The sequence below is a fragment of the Balaenoptera musculus genome, chromosome 2 (genome assembly GCF_009873245.2).
Source record: "Balaenoptera musculus isolate JJ_BM4_2016_0621 chromosome 2, mBalMus1.pri.v3, whole genome shotgun sequence".
Taxonomy (NCBI): Eukaryota; Metazoa; Chordata; class Mammalia; order Artiodactyla; family Balaenopteridae; genus Balaenoptera; species Balaenoptera musculus.
The window spans coordinates 88,501,052-88,514,234 of record NC_045786.1 but is presented as its reverse complement, the minus strand read 5'-3'; the positions used below and the strand labels follow the sequence as shown (position 1 = coordinate 88,514,234).

The 13,183-nt window shown below is 39.7% G+C and overlaps 1 protein-coding gene across 4 annotated transcripts in view; it reads left to right on the top strand.

The window, feature by feature from the left end:
• GOLM2 (golgi membrane protein 2) overlaps positions 1-13,183 on the top strand; it is a 105,859-nt gene that overhangs the window by 1,455 nt on the left and 91,221 nt on the right. The window lies entirely within an intron of this gene.

The following is a 13,183-nucleotide window of genomic DNA, read 5'->3' as shown; positions in this document are numbered from 1 at the left end:
GTTCTCACCAGCATATTGGGAACTATGTTATTAACTTATGACCTATGCAACTTCTGTTGATTTACCACAGTAAATTTCTGGGTGGGATAAGTAGATGCCTTTCTTTCTGGACCCTCTTTTGGTAGTCTTCACACTTTTTTTGTGTGTGTTCCTATTATAAGTTTTTATTTTGTATATTAAAATTATTTGTAATAAGTCATTATAAATTAAAATCTCCTGAGCTCCCAACTTCCTTATTGTCACCAACCTCTACCTTGTTTCTTATTTCATGAAGATTGAAGCCCTTAGGTAAGTGCTTTTCTGTAACCTACACCTTCACCATAACATAGACAGCTTCTGAGAGGAGCAAGAGTTCAGCAAACTTACAAACATACTACATACTGAACTCTATAGACTGAAAAATTCTCTTGGGTGGAATAGGCAAAAATCTATGAAATTTTGTAGTATTAAAACAAGGTCTTCAGTCTTGGAAAGGTTAGGCATACTATTCAAATTCTCTCCAATCTGGAAAGAAAGATAAGTCTTTTTTAGTAATTTATACTCAGGATTCCATTTCTTCCATCTACTGGACTGTAATTATCAGTTTCTTTCAGTAGATTTTCACTTTTACCTTCAACTATATGTAGGTGTTCGCTGTTCTAAAATTTTTTTATTCTTCCATATACTCCCTTCTCCCAATCAACCAATGTCTTTTTAAATTTTCACTGCTGAACTCCGGTTATGGGTGGTCTATAAATGTTTCATCTATTTCTTTTTTCATCCCCATCCTAATTTTTTTTATTCTGTATGCCATCCTTCTTTCCTCCTCTTTTCTGAAGCTATTCTCTTGAAGGTCACAGGTGTCAGTTTTCCTGGTCAAATCCAAAAACACATTTTTATTCTCATTCTATTTAATTTCTCAGTAATTGATTGTCTCTAGCTTTTTGGAAACTATCTCCTTTCTCGCTTCTGTATCATTGAACTCTCCGGATTTGCTTCCTACCTTCTTCACTATATTCTTGGCTGGATTTTTTTTTCCCCCTCCAACAGCCTAACAGTAATGGACTTTATTCTTGGGCCTTTGCTTTCCCCTTACAGCAGTATTTCTCAAGGTGGTGTTAAACAGAATGCTGTCCTAGAAATTGTTTGTAGATGGTCAGGAGAAAAGAGGAAAACCTTCTTTTTGGAGGGAAATATTAAATAGTATAAGCAGTATATCCTCCTCTTGGAATTCATAATGCCTGCGAGCATATAAATGCTCTGAGAAATGTATTAGTAAAGAAGCCTATTTAATTTTGTTTAACTTAGTCTCTATCAGTTAATTTGATCACCGACTACTGTTTTCTTGGCCTACTTGTTACCATGGTACAGAAGAATGTAGCAAAGCACACTAGTTTGGGAAATGTTGCCCCAGGTATCTTAACTATTGTTTGGCTAATATTCTATGCAGCTGGCTCACAAATCTATACCTCTTCTTTGCATGTCAATTTTATATTTTGAACTAGCTATAGCATCTTTGTTGGATAGCTTGTGAGTGTATGTTCCTGGGGTTAATGAGGAGGCTTTGAGTTGCTAATAGAAAGGGTTGTCTTGGTCTAGATGAACTATAGATGAAATTTGTCTTTCAGAGGTGTTTCCTTTATTCCTGCTACTCCCTCAATAGCTGAGAGGAGGGACTTATTTTCTATAAATGATCTAAAATCCCTTTGGGTGGTGATAGTGTTGAAGTAAAATTGGCAATTAAAAGTGTCTTCCATTTTAAAATAGACTTGTTTTAATGTTTAATCATATTAATGTAGTCTCTTTAAAGTAAAGGCTCTCTCTGCCTTTCAGGGTTTTTACCTATAGTACACACTGGTGCTGGCCCCCTCAATAATCATTTATACCCCCTTTGTTTGGAATATATTCTTCTCTGTGACTCAGGGCTAAGTCCTGATTGGTTTAAACTGATTATGGTAATTTCATTATTCCCAGTGATTAGTTTAGGAAGGGGCTGGCTAGTGAGTTGTGAAGGGAAGTTTCCTTGCTCCTTAAAAGAGTCATACTTGCACCTCTGTGGTTATCTGACCCCAAATCAAAAATCTCCAGTCTAATCATAAGAAAGCATCAGACAAACTCATATTCAGGGACATTCAGGGACAAAGTACCTGAGCAGTACTCTTCAAAATGAAGAGATGGTCTCTTCTGCCAGATACTGTTGCTTCTGCACATGATACCTGAAATTGAGGCAACCGGAGTGCTGGGAGAGTTAGCTAAGGAATGGCTGAGGCACTGAAGATGGCAGAGTGGAGTGTTACAATAGAATATTGGCACTCGTTATGTGAGATAAAAAAATTTCCGTATTGTTTAAGCCAGTCAAGTTGAGAGTTCCTTAGTTGCAGCCTAAGTAAGGTATCCTGACTGTTAATATTCTCATTGTCACCGTAGTATCTGAGATGGAGGTTAAATCTTATATGTCCCCAGGGCAATGAGGGCAGTGACCTCAAATCTGCACGTGGTTTTGGGGTTCCTCAAGGGTCTTTATCTTAAGTATCAACAGTGTTGTTTGGACGCCTGACTAGGTACTTGCTTCACAGTTTTTTGGAGACCAGCATCTTATGGCGGCATCACCTCCCTATATACCCTTCCCCACTCCACTCCATAGATGTTCCACACCAAAAATCCCTTTGCCCTGATGAGCTAGCTGCCTTAGGTATGATGTGTTTTGAGGGGGTGTTGGCAAGGCAGTCCTTGCTCCGGCTACCTTTTTTTTTTTTTAACTGTTATTTTAGAACATTTTAGATCTATGGAATTATTGCAAAGATAGTACAAACAGTTTCCTCATACCCCACACCTAATTTCCCCTGTTATTAACATCTTACATTAATATGGTACATTTGTCATAATTAATGAATCCCTATTGATACATTACTAATAACTGAAGTCCATACTTCATTTTGATTTTCTCAGTTTTTCTCTAATGCCCTTTTCCTGTTCCAGGATCCCATCCAGGGTTCCACAGTACATTTAGTTGTCATGTCTCTTTAGTCTTCTTTTAGTTGTGACAGTTTTTTCAGACTTTGTTTTTTATGATATTGAAAGTTTTGAGGATCACCGGTCAGGTGTTTTGTAGAATGTCCCTCAGGTGGGATTTGTTTGATGCTTTTCTCAGGATTAGACTCAGGTAATGGTTTTGGGGAGGACGACCACAGAGATAAAGTGCCATACTCATCGTATCAAGGGAACATCTCCCAAAATGACTTATCACTAGATGTTAACCTTGATCACCTGGCTTGAGGTAGTGTTTATCAGGTTTCTCCACTGTAAAGTTACTCTCTTTTTCTCCTTTTCCATGCCGTACTCTTTGGAAGGAAGTTACTATGTGCAGCCAACACTTAATGAATTGGGAGTTAGGTTCTATCTCCTTAAGGGCAGAGTATCTATATAAATTACTTGGAATTCTTCTGCATACAAATTACTTGGACCTTTATCTCCTCTCCCTTATTTATTCAGTCATTTATTTATATCAGTATGGATTCATGGATATTTACTTTATACTTCAGGTTATAGTCCAATGCTACTTTATTTTGTTGCTCAAATCGTTCCAACTTTGGCCATTGGGAGCTCTTTCATTTGCCTCCTGTATCCCTCTGACATAATACCCCATCATTGTGATAAACCCCTACTTTCTGGCACTACAAGATGCTTCTGGCTTATCTTGTATACTTCCTGCCCCAGTCCTAGACTCCTTCTCCACGGAACCCTAGTTCCTTTTATTGGAAAATGGTATTAGACACCAAAGTCTAGGTGCTAGATGTACTCATTGCAACTGTCAGGCTATCTTTGGGAATCTAGGAATCCCTGCTCCACAAGAATCGGAAAGGTGACATTGGACATCTTCTAATTTATTATTCTATCCTGCCATTTTCAATCTGTTATCTGGGCTGTTAGAACACAGAAATTCTTTAAGGGAGCTTGAAATTGTTCATGGAAGTGAGAAACAAGCTCCACTTCCTTGGGATTCCCCCCACATTTGCCTTATTTTTTTGCCTTCCTCCCTAAGGAGTTTCAGCCTAGAGGGGTGTATTATTGGTTACGGCTGCCGTACAAAATACCACGGACTGGTTGGCTAAAAACAACAGAAATTTATGTTCTGATGTAACATAAACTCTGATGGAGTCTAGAAGTCCAAGGTTGAAGTACCAGCAGGTTGGTTTCTTCTGGAGCCTCTCTCCTTGGCTTACAGATGGCCACCTTCTTGCTGCTTTTTCATCTCATGGTTGTCCTTCTGTGCTCCTGCATCCCTGGGGTCTCTTCCTCTTCTTATAAGGACACCAGTCGTATTGGATTAGGGTCCCACCCTAATGGCCTCATTTTAATTTAATTACCTCTTTAAAGACCTTATTTCCAAATAGGTTTCATTCTGAGGTACTGGGCGTTGAGACTTCAGTATATGGGTTTTGGAGGAATACAGTTCAGCCCATAACAAGGGGGAATCTGTGACACACACACTGCTTTTTCTTTCTTCTTTCTGTGAGAAAGACCCTTTTTTCTATTTCCTAGGTGTTGGTTATTTCTCTTATCCTAACTTGAATTCTTCCTGCCTGTATCTTGTACCAAAGTTATGTGATCCAGGTGGGCCAAGTCAAGCTCTTGATAAATAAAAGAAGCTGTTAGAATGTAGAAAAATACCTTCCCAAAACTGTTGTTTTATTACAGATGAAAATAAAAAGTCAGTTTTTAGGTTTGAAGCTGAACAGTAAATGACCTCTTTTTCCCTTTAACAACCATAATCCTCCTTGATGGCAGTAATATATTGTACCTTTGCTTGAATAGGGGAAAGGTCATGTGCCAGAAAGGAGGGTGGGTAACATATTACTCTTTTTTTTCCAAAAAAATCATTGTTGCGTTTGTGTGTGTACACAACACTCATACACATACCAAGTAAGTATATGTAAAAACCCTGGCACAGAGTAGATGTTCATTACCATGGTCTCAAATCCTGGCCTGCCATTTGCTATGTGTAGAACCCCGGGCAAATCACTTAACTTCTCTGTGCCTTGGTTCCGCATCTGTAAAATAAGGACAGTAATACTTAGCTCTCTCACTCTTGTGAAGTTTAAGTGAATAAATTCATGTAAATGCTTAGAACAATGCCTACCACATAGTAAAAAAAAAGAAATGTTTAATAAGTGTTATGTTAGCTATTATTATTCCACAACCTCTTCCTTATTTCTGTCCTGCCTTCTTTCCAGGATGGGATTCTGTCCGGGTTCCTGCTTAAGATCCGTCCCAGCTCTAGCCAACCTGCCTCACCCTTTGCTCCTGGTTGTCTGACTCCACCCCTGCCACCTTTCCTGGTCCACTTCTAATTAGGCTTAGTTAACTCCTCTCATACTTGTCTCAGCTGACTCCCTGAAGCCTGCCTATCCCTCTGTAATTTGAAGATCAGCCTTGTACAGTTCTTTAATATTCTGCACATGAAAATTCCTGCCTTTGCCTCTGCCTCCCCCCTCATAATCTGGCCAAATTCTAGCTGTTGTTTAATTGCTACCTCAAATTATTCATAAGCCATACAAAACTCATACCTCCTCTGCAAACTATATATCCCTTTCCTACCTTCTTGGTCCTTATAAAGCTCATGCAACTGTTATTAAGATGGAGGTTAGAAATTTTGGTGTCATCTTTGATTCCTTCAGCATCTCATATTCAGTGAAGGTGCAGAGGAGTTACTTGATCAAATTGAGTTTAAAAAAACATCACTCTGATTGCAGAACAGAGAATTGATTGGAAAGGAAGCAGGAGCTTCCTAACTAGCCTCCTTGCCCTGGACTCTATTTCTTTCAGTTAGTTCTCCCCCTTAAGCAAACCTGATCTTCCTCAAACCTTACTTTCAGAGTAGTTGTTATCACTCACTGTGTCAAATCAGAATTCTGCTGTCTAACCTTTAAGGTCTTCCTTGGAGTGCCTCCATCTACCTTCGTCTCCCACTGTCTCCTGACCCAAACTGTGTTCCAGACGTGTTGCTTTGCTTACCTTTGTCTCCCCACCTGCCTTTCTGTGTCATGTTAATTTCTGTTTCTGTACCTTTGTTCCTATTAATGACTCTTACCTCTTGCCTCTTTTCTGTTTCTCTGTTATACTAATCTTTTGGTACTTCGACCATGAAGCCCTCTGGGACTTCTGACCTGGAGTATGCTTTTTTTTCTTTGTACACAAGTAACATTTATTGTTTGAGCCACACTAATTTATTTTGTTTTTCATTTTTGACTAATAGTTTCTTAGGTGTTGACTTTGTCTTCTCAACAAAATTTTAAGTTGCTTGAGGAAGGACCATATTTAAAAATTTTTCCAATGAGTTCTTGATAGTCCTTAGAGCTGATACAAAGTGTTATGGGTCACTGGATTAGAGTGGACCCTAATCCAATTTCTTGTGTCCTTATAAGAAGAGGAAATTTGGATACAAGAAGAAATACAGGGAAGAAGGCCATGTGGAGATGGAGGCCTTGATTGGAGTGATGCATTTATAAGTCAAGGAATGCCAAGGATTGTCAGCAACTACTAGAAGCTAAGAAAGAGGCAAGGAAGGATCCTCCTTTAGGGCCTTCAAATAGAAAGCATGGCCCTACAGACAACTTAATTTTGGACTTTTAGCCTCCAGAATTGTGAGAGAAAATTTTTGGTTGTTTTAGTCACTGGGTTTGTGGTACGTTGTTATAATGGCTCTAGAACAGTGGTCCCCAACCTTTTTGGCACCAGGGACCACATTCGTGGAAGACAGTTTTTCCACAGATGGGCGGGGGGCGGGGTATGGTTCAGGTGGTAATGTGAGCAATGCGGAGCAGGAGATGAAGCTTCGCTTGCTCGCCTGCTGCTCACCTGCTGTGTGGCCTGGTTCCTAACAGGCCGTGGACCAGTAATGGTCCGTGCCCCAGGGGTTGGGGACCCCTGCTGTAGAAAACTAATATAAGATTCAATAAAAACTCTGGCAGACTTTTAAAAGTTATTTTATTTTTTTGTAGAAACTGACAAGCTGTTTCTAAAATGTATATGGAAATGCAAATAACCTAGAATAGCCAAAACAATTTTAAAAAGAACAAAGTAGGAGGACTTATACTCCCTGATTTCACGACTTATTATAAAGATATAGTAATCAAGACAGTGTGGAATTATTGAAAAAAAATAGGCATATAAATCACTGGAACGGAATAGAGTGCAGAAATAGACCCACAGATATATGGTCAATTGATTTTTGGCAAAAGTGCCAAGACAATTTAATGGGGAAACATTTCAATGAAAGATGTTAAAGCAACTGGATATCTTTACGGTGGTGGGGTGGGTGGTGGTGTTGTATACTGCTGTGCTGCTTCACAACATATACAAAATTAACTTGAAATGAATCATGGACCTAAACATAAAAGGTGAAACTATAAATCTTATAGAAGACAACACAGGAGAATATTTGTGACTTTGGATAGGCATGGATTTTGAGGGCGCAAAAAGCATGAACCATAAAGAAAAAAACAGATAAATTTGATTATCAAAATTAAAAACTTTCCTCCTCAAAAGGCACTATTTAAAAAAAGAAAGAAAGAAAAAGCAAGTCATGGGTTGGAAGAAATATTCACAATACATTTATCTGATAGAAGAATTGTATCAAGGCAGTCTCCTGTACCAGGACCCAGCCCACCCACCAACAGGGCAACACCAACTCCAAGACCCCCAAGGCCCTACAACCAAAGACCCGGGAACTCCGCTCAGCCCACTAGCAAGTCAGCACTAGCCCCCGGGACCCCCTGGGCCCCAAACCCACCCACCAGCAGGCTGATACCACCTTGGACCCCTTAGCCAGCTACCCCAGGATCCAGCCCCACTCACCAGTGGGCCAACACCAGCTTTGGGACACCCTGGACCCTGCAGCCAGCTGTGTCAGGAATTGGCCCCACCCACCAGTGGGCCAACACTAGTCCTAGGACCCCAGGGCCCTCAGCTAGTAGCCTGTGATCCAGCCTCACCAACCAGTGGCCAGCAGCCTCCACACAAGGCACAGCCTGGTAGCCAACAGGGCTGGGGGCCAGCTACACCTACCAGACTGCCTGCAGTAGACAGACCGCCACAACAGAAGGGCCCATGTAGCCCACATAGGGGGCACCCTAGAGCATGTAGCTCTGGTGACCAGAGGGGAGTGTGCTGCTGGGACGCATAGGACATCTACAGAAGTCCACTTTTCCGAGGTTGGGAAATGAAACCAACCTACCAGATACTTAGAAATAAAAACAGTAAATTAGGCAAAATGAGGCAACAGAGGAATATCTTCCAAACGAAGGAACAAGATAAAACCCCAAAAGAGATAAGTGAAAAAAAAGAGATAAGTGAAGTGGAGCTAGGCAATCTACCCAACAGAGTTCAAGGTAATGATTGTAAAGATGTTCAAAGAACTTGGGAGAAGATTGGATGAGCAGATATTTGAAGTTTTGAACAAGACTTAGAATATATAAAGAAGAACCAAACACAGATGAAGAATACAATAACTGAAATGAAAAATACACTGGAAGGAATGAACAGTAGATTAGATGATACAGAGGTATGGATCAGTGAGCTGGAAGACAGAGTAGTGAAAATTACTGAAGCCAAACAGAAAAAAGAAAAAAGAAGAAATGAGGACAGTTTAAGAGACCTCTGAGACAACATCAAGCATACTAACATTCACGTTGTGTGGGTCCCAGAAGGAGGAGAGAGAGAGAAGGGGACAGAAAACATAATTGAAGACATTATAGCTGAAAATTTCCCTAACCTGGGAAAGGAAACAGACATCCAGGTCCAGTAAGCACAGAGAGTCCCAAACAGGGTCAACCCAATGAGGACCACACCAAAACACATTGTAATTAAAGTGGCAAAAATTAAAGATAAAGAAAGAATATTAAAAGCAGCAAGGGACACACCAGTCAGAATGGCCATCATCAAAAAATCTACAAACAATAAATACTGGAGAGGGTGTGGAGAAAAGGGAACCCTCTTGCACTGTGGGTGGGAATGTAAACTGATAAAGCCACTATGGAGATCAGTATGGAGGTTCCTTAAAAAACTAAAAATAGAATTACCATATGATCCAGCAATCCCACTACTGGGCATATACCCAGAGAAAACCATAATTCAAAAAGACACATGCACCCCAATGTTCATTGCAGCACTGTTTACAATAGCCAGGTAATGGAAGCAACCTAAATGCACATCGACAGACGAATGGATAAAGAAGTTGTGGTACATATATACAATGGAATATTACTCAGCCATAAAAAGGAACGAAATTGGGTCATTTGTAGAGACGTGGATGCATCTAGAGACTGTCATACAGAGTGAAGTAAGTCAGAAAGAGAAAAACAAATATCGTATGTTAACACATATATGTGGAACCTAGAAAATGGTACAGATGAACTGGTTTGCAGGGCAGAAATTGAGACACAGATGTAGAGAAAAAACGTATGGACACCAAGGGGGGAAAGCGGCGGGGGTGGGGGGGTGATGAATTGGGAGATTGGGATTGACATGTATACACTGATGTGTATAAAATGGATGACTAATAAGAACCTGCTATATAAAAAAATAAATTAAATTTTAAAAAAATAATAATGCTTATGCAGTGAAACCTCAATTAAAAACTCTGAACAGTGAAGTTCGGAGAGGTTCCTCATTGATGAGTATACTGATGTACTGGAGGGCACCCTGACTCCACAGGGATGGATGCTCTTGCACCCTCCTCTCCCCCATCCTGTTGCCCTAAGTACCTCTTCATCTGGCTATTCATTTGGATCCTCTATAATAAAAGGGCAATCACAAGTGTACTGCTTTTCTTGAGTTCTGTGAGGTATTCTAAAAAATTTCTGAACCTGAGGAGGTCATGCAAATCCCCCAATTTATAGTCGGCCAGGCAGAAGTGTGGGTTTCTTGGAGATACCTGAAAATTGTGGCTGGGGTCTGATATGGGAAGGGGTAATCCTGTGGGACTGTGTCCTTAACTTGTGGGGACTGTGTTAACTCTGGGTAGTTGGGTAGTTAGTGTCAGAACTGAATCAACCCAGTCAGCATCAGAGAATTGGTGTTGAAATGTAATCACACATTCCAGCCTTCCCCACCCACCCATGTCACCAAGGATACAGTACACCTCACAACTGACCTGAGTTCAGTTCTGTCCAACAAAGCTTTCTTGAACACCCAGACATACCAGGAGCTGGGAGGCATGCTGAAAATAAAAAGATTAATCAGCCACAGTTCCTGCCCTTAAGGAGCTCATGGCCTAGCGTGAGAGAAGACAACATGTAATTTCAATATAAGTAAAGTCATAGGGTATGGGTAGAAGAGTGCAATGTATGGGGCTATAGAGATACATCTCTAAAAAGCACAGCTGTCAATTTAAAAATGGGCCAAGGAGCTTAACAGACACCTTACTAAAAAAGATACACAGATGACAAATAAGCATATGAAAAGATGCTCCATATCACATGTCATCAGGAAACGCAAATTAAAACAACAATGAGATACCACTACATACCTATTAGAATGGCCAAAATCTGGAACACTGATAACACCAAATGCTGGTGAGGACATGGAGCAACAGGAACTCTCATTCATTGCTGCTAGAAATCCAAAATGGTACAGATACTTTGGAAGACAGTTTGGAGGTTTCTTACATTTGTACCATCGTACCATCCCAGCAATCGTGTTCCTTGCTATTTACCAAGAGGAGTTGAAAACTTATGCCCAGACAAAAACCTGCACACATACGTTTATATCATTTCACTCATAATTGCCACAACTTGGAAGCAAACAAGATGTCCTTAAGTAGGTAAATGGATAAATAAACTGTGGTACATTTAGACAATGGAAGAATATTAATCAATTAAAAAGAAATGAAACTTAAATGCACATTACTAAGTGAAAGAAGCCAATCTGTAAAGGATGCATACTATATGATTCCACCATATGATATTCTAAAAAAGGCAAGACTACAGAGAGAATAAAAAGATCAGTGGTTCAATATTCATTGCAACACTATTTACAATAGCCAGGGCATGGAAGCAACCTAAGTGTCCATCGACAGATGAATGGATAAAGAAGATGTGGCACATATATACAGTGGAATATTACTCAGACATAAAAAGAAACAAAATTGAGTTATTTGTAGTGAGGTGGATGGACCTAGAGTCTGTCATACAGAGTGAAATAAGTCAGAAAGAGAAAAACAAATACCGTATGCTAACGCACATATATGGGATCTAAAAAAAAATGGTTCTGGTGAACCTAGGGGCAGGGCAGGAATGAAGACGCAGACATAGAGAATGGACTTGAGGACACGGGGTGGGGGGAAGGATAAGATGGGACAAAGTGAGAGAGTAGCAGTGACATATATACACTGCTAAATGTAAAATAGATAGCTAGTGGGAAGCAGCTGCATAGCACAGGGAGATCAGCTTGGTGCTTTGTGACCACCTAAAGGGGTAGGATAGGGAGGGTGGGAGGGAGACGCAAGAGGGAGGAGATATGGGGATATATGTATATGTATAGCTGATTCACTTTGTTGTACAGCAGAAACTAACACACCATTGTAAAGCAATTATACTCCAATAAAGATGTTAAAAAAAAAGAATAAAAAAAAGAGGGCGGGGATATGGGGATATATGTTTACGTATAGCTGATTCACTTTGTTGTACAGCAGAAACTGACACAACATTGTAAAGCAATTATACTCCAATAAAGATGCTAAAAAAAAAAAAAGGTCATGAAGAACCTAGGGGCAGGACGAGAATAAAGATGCAGACCTACTAGAGGATGGACTTGAGGACACGGGGAGAGGGAAGGGTAAGCTGGGACAAAGTGAGAGAGTGGCATGGACATACACTACCAAATGTAAAACCGATAGCTAGTGGGAAGCAGCCACATAGCACAGGGAGATCACCTCAGTGCTTTGTGACCACCTAGAGGGGTGGGATAGGAAGGGTGGGAGGGATGGAGATGCAAGAGGGAAGAGATATGGGGATATATGTATATGTATAACTGATTCACTTTGTTATAAAGCAGAAACTATCACACCATTGTAAAGCAATTATACTCCAGTAAAGATGTTAAAAAATAAAATAAAAGCAACAGGGGAAAAGCAACAAGTTATATACAAGGGAACTCCCATAAGAGCTGACTTTTCAGCAGAAACTCTGCAGGCCAGAAGGCAGTGGCACGATGTATTTAAAGTGATGAAAGGGAAAGATGTACAACCAAGAATACTCTCTCTGGCAAGGCTTTCATTCAGATTTGATGAAGAGATCAGAAGTTTTACAGACAAGAAGAAACCTTGAAGAGTTCAGTACCACCAAACTAGCTTTACAGAAAAGTGTTAAAGGGACTTTTCTAAGTGAAAAAAGACCACCACTAGAAACCTGAAAATTACAAAAGGAGAAGTCTCTTTATAAAGGCAAATATACCATAATGGTAGTAAATCAGTCATGTATGAAGCTAGTAGGAAGGTTAAAAGACAAAAGTAGTAAAATCATACATATCTGTAATAAGCAGTTTAAGGGATACACAAAAGAAAGAGATGTAAAATATGATGTCAAAACCAGTGAATGTTGGGGGCAGGGAGTAAAAATGCTGGGTTGTTAAAATGTGTTTGAACTTAAGAGATCAGCAACTTAAAATAATCATATCTATACATAGATATAGATTGCTATGTACAGTGAGAAGAATATAGTAAATAACTATGTGTTATCTTTGTATGGTGACATATTCTAAGTAGCCTTATTGTGGTGATCATTTTGAAATGTATAGAAATGCCACATCACTATGTTGTGCAACAGGAGCTAACATAGTGTTGTAGGTCATTTATACTTCAAAAACAAGCAAACAAACTCATAGTAAAAGAGATCAGATTTGTGGTTACCAGAGGGAGGGGGTGGGGGGAGGGGAAATTGGATGAAGGTGGTCAAAAGATCAAAATTAACTTCCAGGTATAATATAAATATGTACTAGGGATGTAATGTATAACATGATAAATATCAGTAACACTGCTCTATGTTATATATATGAACATTGTTAAGAGAGTAAATACTAAGTTCTCATCACAAAAAAAATTTTTTTTCTATTTCTTTCATTTTATATCTATATGAGATGATGGATACTCACTAACTTATTGTGATAATCACTTCATGATGTATGTAAGTCAAATCATGCTGTACAC